The sequence below is a fragment of the Myotis nattereri genome (genome assembly GCF_964212035.1).
Source record: "Myotis nattereri genome assembly, chromosome: 2".
Classification (NCBI taxonomy): Eukaryota; Metazoa; Chordata; class Mammalia; order Chiroptera; family Vespertilionidae; genus Myotis; species Myotis nattereri.
Genome location: NC_138076.1, coordinates 176,397,207 through 176,409,494, shown reverse-complemented (window position 1 = coordinate 176,409,494; position 12,288 = coordinate 176,397,207).

Here is a 12,288-nt window from a genome sequence, read left to right as displayed (position 1 = left end):
GGATGTTGGAATGTATCACTTGGGGGGATGGGGGGGATGGGTCTCCATTAGCAATCATGTCTGTATATAAAATTGTCTTCTGTTTTTATTTTACCAAACTAGCATTTCATTTTGTGAGTGACAGTTGACTGATATTTTTGAGTAAGTGTGATCTGGTTTTGAATTGTTGACTGATCAGTTTGAAAAGGTATGTTATCAGAATTTTAGAGTTAACTCAAATGTGAAAAAGTATACATAAAGGTAATTTTTCTTTTCTAGCTATGTGAATGTAAATATGAATGCAGATAGTGTATATATTGTGTAACATATGTATATTTGGTCACAAAGGTGGGGAATCAGAAACATTGTAAAATTAAGCACTTTAATTCCTCTTAAATATTAAACATTTGTATCTTGTAAATAAATACATCCTTAAATGAATTCTAAAGACTTAGATGTTATTTCACCTAGGATTATATATGTTCAGTTCACACAAATTTTGGTTGGTTCTTCTCCCTCCCACCACTGTCAGATATGCAGCCAGGGGAGTCTGTTAAAACACAAATCAGATCATGTTGCTTCTCTACCCCAGTCCCTTAGGCTCCTCATTTCACCCAGAATAAAAGCCACCATCCTTTGAGCAGCTTCACTAGACCCTACATATATCTCCCCCACCTCCACCCTGTACCATATGTCTCCTTGCTTTTCTTTAACCAAGCCCACTACACTCCAGCCTTAGAACACACACACTACTGTCCGTTCCCTCTTCTTGCAGTGCTCCTTCCCAAGGTATCTGTGTGGTTGACACCTTTGCCAATTTAAAGTCTTTGCTCAAATCTCACCACCGCAATCTCACTTGACCAGGCCTGGCATCTTAGATTCCAACATAACACTCCCATTCATCCTTAATCTTATTTTTTCCCCCATAGCACTCATAATCTTGTAACAAATAATTACCTATTTTTATGTTTGTTTTTATTGTTTGTCTACACTTACTAAAACATAAGCTCCATAAAGGTAAGGATTTTTGTGTTTTGATCACTGATGTCCCCATTCTCATCATAGTGCCTGGCACATAGGTAGGCACTCAATAAAGTACTGACTGTAAAAACTAGGTTCTATAAAAGGAAGAATGTTGTGGGTACAGACTTTTGGAATAGTGGTTGGGAGTAAAAGAAAGCAACATTTTCTATAGCTTAGTTGTTTTCATAAACAAAGCCAGATTCCTAATTAAGGGTTTAAAAACATAGTCAAGGATTTCCTCAAATCATAATGGTGAAAACCTTAGTCGGTCTTTGCATGATGGAGTCTTGCTTTAAAAAAAAAAAACAATCTCAACCCACGCTCACCAGCATCACCACCACCACACCTGGACTGCGAGGAAATCAGAGGCAGCTGGTCCCTGTTCCAGAAAAAGCCAGTGGTGCTGAAACACACGTCCTGAGGAAGTGGGTCGGAGTGGACATGACCTGGGGTTAGAAGATGGGCACTTGGTCTGCAGTTTACTCTCTTCCAGAGGAAGTGATTCATGCATTGTTTGGGTCCTGCCTTTCAGTAAAAACAAAGCCAGGTGGTTTTGTCTCAGAAAAGGAAATGCTCTGAGGTTAAGACGTCACCACATAGTCCAGTTATGGTATTTTTCACAAGATACAGTATTTTTAGATGATCACTTAAATATATCGTCATCATACACTGAGCACAGCTCTGAGTTGCTGATTCTGGGAGCTAAGTGAAGTCCAAGTCTGTGGGCAGAACTTCATGATGCTACTTGTTGGGGCTTTGAGTTGATTTCAGGGCTTGTGTTCATCTTCTACCAAAGAGTGCAGGTGGGTCTCCGACAAGGACTTAATAATTGTGAAAGCTGATTAGTAACACAAATTTTTAATTCTGCTAAAAGTCGTATTTTAAATATATTTTTAATTGATTTTTTACAGAGAGGAAGGGAGAGGGATAGAGAGTTAGGAACATTGATGAGAGAGAAACATCGATCAGCTGCCTCCTGCACACTTCCTACTGGGGATGTGCCCGCAACCAAGGTACATGCCCTTGACCGGAATCGAACCTGGGACCTTTGAGTCCACAGGCTGATGCTCTATCCACTGAGCCAAACGGGTTAGGGCTAAAAGTCATATTTTAAATGTATGGGTTTCCTTTTTAAATCCAGAGATACAAGGAAGTCCTAAATCAGGGAACTTTTGTCAAAAATTCAGGGTCGAGAACTGAATTCTAATCCTGTCTCACCTGGCGCTGTGATCTGGGCACATCATTTTACCTCGCTGAGCCCCGGTTTCCTTACTTGTACATTATTATTGTTGGACTAAAATTTAAAATGATGAGAATTGCTAAAGTTCCTTTAGGCTCCAGTAGTAGAATATTCTTATTGTTTCTATTTTTGTTATTCATTGTTCCCCTGATTCCACTTGCCTTCTTAAAAACCTGTATTTGGAATCATATGCAAGTATAATTTCACTGTATGTATAATCACTTCCTTTTTCTAAATGTTCTTCACATGCTTTGTTAACATAGTGTTGTATGGAGAGTCTGCTCTCTGGCTTTTCATCCGAAGGTTCTGATCACTCAGCTGAAGCCCAGAGGTCCTGGAAGGACAAAGGAGGTAGCTGGTGGGCTAAACATTCGTGCTGATACACATATAGAAGTCCCCTATGCAAGAGTCAGTTTTTATTCAGGCTGATGGGCTGGGCTGACTGTCAGGTACGGCATTCTAAGTGCTGCATTAGGCACTGAGAAGGCATTTGTAGAGGCCACCTCTGCCCTGGCTGACCTCCCAGGGGTGGAGTCTGATTCCTAACCCCCAACACACTTACTGGTACCGTCTACCTGTAAAAAGGCCATGTTTAGCCCTGTAACTTCACTTCCATACAGTTAAGGATACCATTAACCAAATTAAAAGACAAAATGCATATTGAGAGAAAATATTTGCGACATCCACGACAAAGCTTATTTTTCATAATAAACATAAAAAGTTCTTACAGATGAATATTTTAAAAATGCAATGGAAAAAGGCAAAGAATATGAATAGGTAATTCACAGGAAAAGAAATATAAAGGATCAATATGTGCAAAAATTCACTAATGATTGGTTTTTTTAACCTATTAAGTTAAAAATATAAAAAATATTGATACTACCTTAAGGTGGGTATGGGGAAATAGGTATACCCATATACTTTTGCTAGAACCATAAATGGCCACACCAATATCTATTCAGATTTTAAAGATGCATACCCTTTGACTTAGCAATTCCGCTTCTAAAGAATCTACCCTACTGAAATACTAAGAAAAGTATAAATACAACCATGTATAAAGATATTTTCTGCAACATTATCCATAATGTAATAAATTCAAAGTGATGTATCATCTACCAAGAGAAAAACTATTAAATTATAATCCTTATAAGAGCATGCTTTGCAACTATTTGAAAGAATATTTTGGGATTTTTATGTATTGATATGGAAGATATATAGCAATGAGTGAAAAAAACCTATAATCTCACTATAAGTGAAAAAATAGAACTATATGTATGGTGTGATCTAATTTATACGTTTGTCTCAGAGCAGTGAAAAGTATGAACAGAAAGAAGCTACTAACAGTGCTTCTGATCAGGAGAGAGTGATCGGAGGTAAGGAGCCTTTCATATTTTGCATTATTTATTTAATGATATTGCTATGGACCAAATTGTGTCTCTCCTCCCCCCCCCCCCCAAATATACTATATATTAAAGCCCTAATACCCAGTGTAAGTGTATTTGGAGATAGGGTGTGTGAAGAGGTAATTCATGTTAACCAGTCATAAGGGTGGGGCCCTAATCTGATAGGACTAGAGTCCTTGTAAGAAGAGGAAGGGACTCCAGAGGGCGCTCTCTCTCCACACGTGCATAGAACAAAGGCTATGGGAGGACACAGGGAGAAGGCAGCCATGTGCAAGCTGGGAAGAAAGATCTTACCAGAAACCACCTTTGCTGGCACCTTGATCTTGGACTTCCAGCCTAGACTGAGAAAATAAATGTCTGTTGCTTAAGCCACCCAGGCTGTGGTGTCTTGTTATAGCAACATAAGCAGACTAATGCAGATATGTAGAGATTTTTATACTCTTATTCATGGATAGTCTTTGTTGGGAGAGGACACCTCTTTTTTTTTTTTTAAAGCAGATATTTAAAAATCCCACTTTAAGAACAAGCTGAACCCACAACTTTTCCAATATTGCGTCCATCAGAGTTAGGCTGCTGTACTAATGAGGATAATTAACACCAACTGTTGCAACAGACCTCTAAGTCTTATTCAGAGTGATTTATTGTTCTTGTGACATGTCTAAAATGTCTTGGCAGGGAACTCTATTCCATGTACACACTCAGGGGCCCAGGCTAAGGGTTGACCATCATGCTACCTCACTCAACATGAGGCTTCAGAGTTTGCCAAAGTGGAGGAAGGGAGCGAGAGGGTGAGCAAGGCTTTTCACTGACCCAGCTCAGAAGAAACACATGCCCCTTCTGCTCATGGTGACTGTAGAACTAGTCACATGGCCCCAATCAGACTGCAAAGGAGGCTGGGAAATAATAGCCATATGAATAGTTAGTGACTAGCAAATGTTCTTGTCATACTCCTTATCATGGATTGAATTGTATTCTCCCCAATAGGTATGTTCAAGTCCCAACCCCCAGTACCTCAGAATATGATCTCATTTGGAAATAAGGTCTTTACAGAGCTAATCAACGTGAATTTCCTTTGAATTGAAATCCTTCTTCTGTCTCCTTTTCAAATGAGATCATTAGACTGAGCCCTCATCCAATCTCTATATATAAAAGCCTGATATGCAAAGTGTCCCCTTGGGAGTTCGACTGGGAGTTCGCTTGCTTGCTATGACGTGTGCTGACCACTAGGTGGCAGCGCATAATGAAGGAAGGCCCTGGCGGGCAGCTGGTAGCCGGGGAAGGGAGGCTCCAGCCAGCAGCCAGCAGCTGCTAGGGACTCTACCCACGCATGAATTTTGTGCACTGGGCCTCTAGTATCTTTATAAAAGGAGGACATTTGGACTCTCTTAGAGACAGACATGCACAGAAGGGTGACAATATGAACACATGCAGGGAGCAGACTGAGACTGGATTTACGCTGCCACAAGCCAAGAAACACTTGGGCTCAACAAGAGCTAGGAGAGGCATGGAATAATAGATTCTCCTCCCCAGCCCTCAAAAGGAACAAATCCTGCTGACATATTGATTTTGGATTTCAGCTTCTAGAACTGTGAGACAATGCATTTCTATTGTTTTAAACCAAACACTCTGTGGTACTTTGCGATAGGAGCCCTAGAGATGAATATACTCCTTTATCAAGTTTGTGCAGAGAAAGATTTAATACACTGAATTAAATCTGGTAGAGTGACCAGGCTAGGCATTCAGAAATTACTCCCCAAGCAATTGGAGCACCAAAATTACTATTACGTTTGCCACGGTCAGACGCTTGCTCCCAGGATCTCTTCACGTCAGCCACTATCTGAGAATCGGAAAGCACCGTTAGAACCATCAGCTCCAGAGCCATGCATGCCACCCAGGACCTCTGCACAAGCAAAACGGATGCCTTGTGTAACTCTACGTCCTCACAATTTAGTTCAGAATTGAAATCTTGCGTGAATGCGTCTGTTTCATGGAATTAAGATTACATCTAGAACACTTAGTTGCAAAGATATTGGAAATGTATTTTTTGGCTTTTTAGCTTCTGAAGCAAACAACAAAACAAACCGCCACCACCAACAACAAACAGCTCACAAGGAGGAGATTGAAATATATTTTGAACAAGCCATTCTGTTTTATTTTTCCTGTTATCTTTTTATTTTGTGGTTTCCTTAACATCTTCTGTCTCCTCTTATTGCCCATTCTGCCCTTGGCTATTTTTTTTCTTTATATTCTCTGCACTATATTCTTTAGTGCCTCTGGTCTAAATTTGTCCAAGGGTCTCCATCTCCATTATTATCACCCTGGTATACATTACCATCATTTCTGACTTGAATTACTGCCACATCCCCTATCTGGTTTCCCATTCTCCCTTACCTCATTCCAATTCAGTGGGACGAGGGGTGGGTGACCTTTATAAAATTCATGAGGTCATGTGTCTCTGCTCACTCTTCTGCTTTTCTCCATTACCATCATTTCCAATTCCAATTCCTCACTCTTCTGAGTTCCCTTCTGACTGACCAGCTATTAGCTTTGTCGCTTCCCATGCCCTCACAGACCCTCCTGCTTGATACTTAGCCACACTAAACTATTTAAAGTATCCAGAATGTATCATTTTATTCCTTCATCTTCACTTCTGCACACGCTGCTGAGCTCTGACTGGTTTGGAAGCTCTTTATCTTCCTCTTTCTTGGGTCAACTCCTGTTCATCCTTTAACCCAGGAAGCCCGGGCTAGATCCTTCTATGTGCCGACCTCAGTTACACTATCATTTTCGTCTTGAGAGGAGGGGATGAGAAGAAAGGAGAGTTGAGCAGTTTGGAGGAATGCCAATAAATGTGTTTTGTTCTCCTTTCTATCTTTAGTGCTTAATATAGTATTTAATGCCTGTTCATCTGTTTTCATTTTTATTTTTGGTTTTGCTACTGGTGTGACTAGAGGCACACATTTAAGACTGCTGTCTGGATTTTGGCTGCATCATTTTCTACATTTGTATTAACTTGCTAGTATTGCTAATGCTTTTAAAAAACTTTTATTTTGGTTGTAGGTCACATCCTTAGTAGTTAGTTATATTATTCCCATTTCATAGGTCAGGGGGTGGGAGTAAGATTTTGCTTCTTTTTTTTTTTTTAAATATATTTTATTGATTTTTTACAGAGAGGAAGGAAGAGGGATAGGGAGTTAGAAACATCGATGAGAGAGAAACATCTATCAGCTGCCTCCTGCACACTCCCCACTGGGGATGTGCCCACAACCAACGTACATGCCCTTGACTGGAATCGAACCCGGGACCCTTGAGTCCGCAGGCCGACGCTCTATCCACTGAGCCAAACCGGTCAGGGCAGATCTTGCTTCTTAAAGAGGATGATTAACTCAGAACTTTTATTCTCATCCTGTACTAGTTCTAAAATAACAACTTATTAGTTTAGTCTCCGACTAGCCCAATGAGGTATATTTAATATGCAAAATATTTATTCATCCACCCATCCATTTAGTCAAACACTCAGGAACTGAAGAGGAATTAGGATAAATAAAAGCCACCAGAAAGAAACAAAAAGTCAACTGTTGGGTAAACCTTCAGACATATTACATATGCTATGCTTAGTACTGTGTGACAGACTACCTTAGTCACTGATTTACTGTCACTGATGTGTGTTATCATCCACCATAATTTGTTCTTAAACCTCAAATTGACTTACGCTGCCCACTACTGTTTGGATGAATTGCTGAGGAATTAGAGAGTGAAGATGTTCAAAGTCTCTACTAGACCTGGCTGCTGAAGAGAGACATGCAGGGCAGATGCCCCCTTTGCTTACCAGTGTACCAGTGCGCTTCTGATACACAAAGCTAGCTTACCGGGGGCTGAAAAGCTGTACGTCCCTCAGCATTAAGTGTGAGCTAATGGAGTTGGTGTAGGGAAGACAAAAAGGAAGCCGGAAATACGGAGAAAGGAACTTTGAAGGGCTTCTAAGAACGCCAGAGAACATGTTGGGAACCTAGAATGCAGTTGTAAAGAAAAGAGGCTACTGAGGATCCCCGGAGAAAGGTTAAGGTAGTTTAAGACTGGGATGTCTAACAGATTTTCAGTTTTGGGCATTACTGTGATGTAAAAATCACTATTATTTCAAACAGTTAAATATGTCACATGTTGGAGGGTGTTCCATTGGTGAATGCGTGTGGAACAAAAGGGAAAAAATTGTCTAGGGAGATGCAAGGCTCTACTGCTGTTTTATGTTTTACTTTCAATTTTATTTTGTATTGGTTTTCGGTGTACAGCTGAGTGGTTAGATAATCTATACTTTACATAGTGTCCTCAATATTTCCAATACCCAACTGGCACCATACATAATGATTGCAATATTATTGACTATATTCCCTGTGCTTTACCATCTCTGTGACTATAACTACCAAATTGTGCTTCTTTTTTTAAAAAAATATATTTTTATGGATATTTAAAAATATTTTTTATTGATTTCAGAAAGGGAGAGATAGAAACATCAATGATGAGAGAATCATCGATTGATTGCCTCCTGGGGATTGAGCCCACAACCCAGGCATGTGCCCTGACCAGGAATCGAACCGTGACCTCCAGGTTCATAGGTCGACGCTCAACCACTGGTGCCACGCCAGCTGGGCTTTTATGGATTTTTTAAAGAGAGAGGAAGGGAGACGGAGAAACATCGATATAAGAGTGAAACATGGATCGCTGCCTCCTACTGGGGGAACTGAGCCCAAAACCCAGGCAGGTGCCCTGACCAGGAATTGAACCTGCAACCCCTCATTGCACAGGACGAAACCCAGCCAATGGAGCCACACCGGCCAGGGCCAATTTATACTTCTTATTCCTTTCAGCTCTTTCACCCAGTCCTCTGAACACCCTCCCCCGTGACAACCACCAGTTCACTCTCTATGAAGACTCTCCTACTCTTTTTTTTTTTCTAAATATATTTTATTGATTTTTTACAGAGAAGGAGGGAGAAGAATAGAGAGTTAGAAACATCGATGAGAGAGAAACATCGATCAGCTGCCTCCTGCACACTCCCTACTGGGGATGTGCCCGCAACCAAGGTACATGCCCTTGGGACCTTTTAGTCCGCAGGCTGACGCTCTATCCACTGAGCCAAACAGGTTAGGGCAAGACTCTCCTACTCTTAATTGTGTTGTCACACTGCCCTCTAATGGGCTGTTGGTATCTCACCGGATTCAATTGCTGGCTTCTGACCACCTGACCCACTCCACCCTCTGCAGACAATTTCCTGCACCCGTGGACAATATTTGAGCTAATTGATTAAAGCTGTTTATCATCGTTGCAAAACACTGGCAGGTTCCAAAATATGACAAAGAGGTATTAAGACATGGATAATGGCAGCTTGACTAAGACTGATGATCAAAATGTTGGCATAAAATTAATTTGAATATTTATGCTGTAAAAATCATCTGAATGGTCTTTTGCAAGAACTATTAAAATTTTCTCAGTTTCTAATTTAATTTAAAATGAACTTTCTCTTATTAAGGATTTTAAGTTAGAGCAAAGTCAGCCTGCTCCCTAGCAAAGTAACATGGCAATGGCAGCTCCTCTGGTGAGGAGTCCTACGCCAGGCCAGTCTAATATGTTTTGGCAGGTTTGAATGAAAATCTTAGTTGCAGTTGTACCCATTGCTTAAATCCTTGCTATTCCAGATTTTCCAAGTAAATAAAAGGACCCCCGACCCCATGCTTATTAGAGTGGTATTAGGTAGCGAGCATCATACTAAATAGTGGGGATAAGCTAAATAGGACAATCACTTCTGCCCTCAGCGAGGTCACTGCTGGCTAAGGAGGAAGGGCATGTTACTGTCATGTGCACAGTCCCCCCTCCTGTTGGAAATGGGTCTCCCTGGCTGAGACCCATATGCCTAATAGGCCATTGATAGCTATGTGTTGAATAAATGAAGGAATGAATGAAGAGATGAGGCAGTATGTGTAGAGGTTAAAAGCTGGACAAATAGCCTCCTTTGACCCCAGCTCTGCCACATCCTAGCTATGTACTAGGAAATGTATCACTCCACCTAAACCCCTGAAAAAATTTTTTATGATGAATAAGGAGTCTATTTTACAAAACAAGTTATTCCACTTGGTAGGAAATATGATCCCTGAAGACAGTGACTCACATCATTATAGCTCCATAATGAGAGAGAAAATTCTCTGGTTTACTTGCTTGGGTGATTCATCCCCCGACTGATTGCCTTAACCTGGTACGGTAGGCAGAAATATGGCCCCTGTAACATGTCCATGCCCTAATTCTTGGAACCTGTGAACTTTACATGGCAAAGGGACTTTGCAGATATAATGAAAGGTACACACTTTTCAGTAGGGAGGTTGTCCTATGTTATCCAGGTGGGCCAATCTAATCATGGGTTCTTAAAAGCAGAAAACCTTTCCTGGCTGTGGTCAGAGAGAGAGGTTCTGACAATAAAGGGTCAAGGAGATGTGACACGGCTAATTTTGAGGATGTGGGAAGAGGGTCAGGCGCTAGGAATGTGAGCAGTCTAATCTGGAAAAGGCAAGGAGATGGACTCTCCCGTGGAGACTCCAGAAAGGAATGCAGCCCTGTGATACCTTGACCTTTGCTCAGGGAGAGCAGAGTTGGACTTCTGACCTACAGGCTATCAGTAATACATTTTTGTTGTTTTCGGCCACTAAGTTTGTGGTAATTTGTTAAGGCAGCAATAGGAAACTCATACACCTGGGGAATGGTGGAAACCTAGTTTCAGTTCCTCCCCAAATTCACTCAACCTCATCTGCCCAGCGGCAGCTTGCTCAGTGAGATCCCAAGCAGCCTCCACCTCTACCTGGTCCTCTCATTCACAGGAATAAATTGATTTGAGGGAATGAAGTAGATGATGATGGGGTGGGGGTGGGGGGATGATGATGGAGAGAGAGAGAGAGAGAGAGAGAGAGAGAGAGAGAGAGAGAGAGAGGAGAGAGATGGTAGAGATAATTCTGATGCTGCTTGAGCCCACGTTTCCAGTTATTTTTGAGGCCAAGGTCATGCTAGCCATGTGGTTGTACAAGTTAAGTAGCTCCTCTTTTTGAGTCCATTAGTTTGAGTTAAATTTCTGTGACCTGCAACCAAACAGTTCTGCCTAAATCATAAACCTACAGTGAGAGAGGGATGGCTGAGGGAGGAGTTTGTTTTTTTTAAAGCCTTTGGAGACAGCACCTGATAATGCTTTAATTTGATTTCATAGCAACCCACTGAGAAACACATTATCCTACTTTAGATGAGAAAAGTCATACTTACTGGCTAAGTGCCTTTCCCACAAGCAAGAGTGTTCTGAACTTAAAATGGGAAAAGCCAAATCAGTTTGCTTTGTCTCCAGGGAAACACATTGCACATAGAGTATCCTGCCTTATGTTTTTGTTTTTTCTTTAATGTTATCAAATTAGAGCCACTCTTTTTCAAGGCCTCACCACTTCCCATTTCTCTATCCTCAAACACTTTAATAAACTCAACGCTCTAGTGTCTAAACAAGTACTGGACAAACCTGCTTAAACATAATGTGGTGGTACAGATAGAACTTTTGAGCACTAGCTATGTGATCATTCTTCCTTTTCCTTAAAAAAAACAAAAACAAAAACAAAATTAAAAGCAGTCATGATTGTTCCTGAAGCATGTTAATAGAAGGCACTGGTTGTTCCATCACACAAGATATTTTATCATTTAAATTGAAATATGTAATGTCTTGTAAAATTCATGAATGTCTTTCTTGTAATATATCTTACGCTTGCTCTTTTAATTTTGCCATTAGCAGTTAGGGAAAGACTGTCTATTGGTGCCACAAATAAGGGAAAAGGTTTTAGTGGCATCGTTTTTGCCCCAGGGCAGCTTGCCCCTATGAAACACTTCCTGGTTATGGTCATGGAGTGTTGCCATGAGCCTACCCCCTCTTCGGTCTGTTTATTTTTTTTGTTTTTTGTTTTTTTTTGAGTTTTGAAAATGTTTTCTCCCTTTGTCTCTGAAAGTTTTGTTTTTAAGAAGAATCAAAGAAGGAATTGTTCATAAAACTTGATAAGATACCAAACCACCACCAGTGGACCTTCAGGTCTTAGTTTCATTCATTTGTTCAAAAGTATGTATTGAGTACCCACCATCAAGCATGTTCCCCAGGGCGCCTGTGGATGGCTGTGCTGGTGAATGGAATCTACTGACGTTGTGTAGCGCACAACTTCCGCACTGCTGGTGGCCCTGGCCCTTCTGGGGATTAAGCCTAGTGACTTCTAGGAGGTCTTGCTTGAACTTTCCTCCCTCTTAGACTATATGCTCCATAATACACCCAACTATAGGACTACCCATTGATTTATAATGGTCCTCTGTTAGACTGTAAACTCAAAGGGGTTGAGATTTCGACTCCCTTGACACTTTCTAGGGGCTAGGGATACATCAGTGAATTAAATAATAAAAAATCTCTGGCTGCTAGCAGCTGACAATGTAGTAAAAGTGAGAGAGCGTAAACAAGTGTTGCATGCTAGATGGAGATACATGCAATGGAGGAAAGTAAAGTAGGAAAGGGTCTTTCTCCTCACCTACTTTAGATCTTTGCTTAAATGTCACCGCTTATTTTTTACTGTGAGATAGGAAACCTTGGAG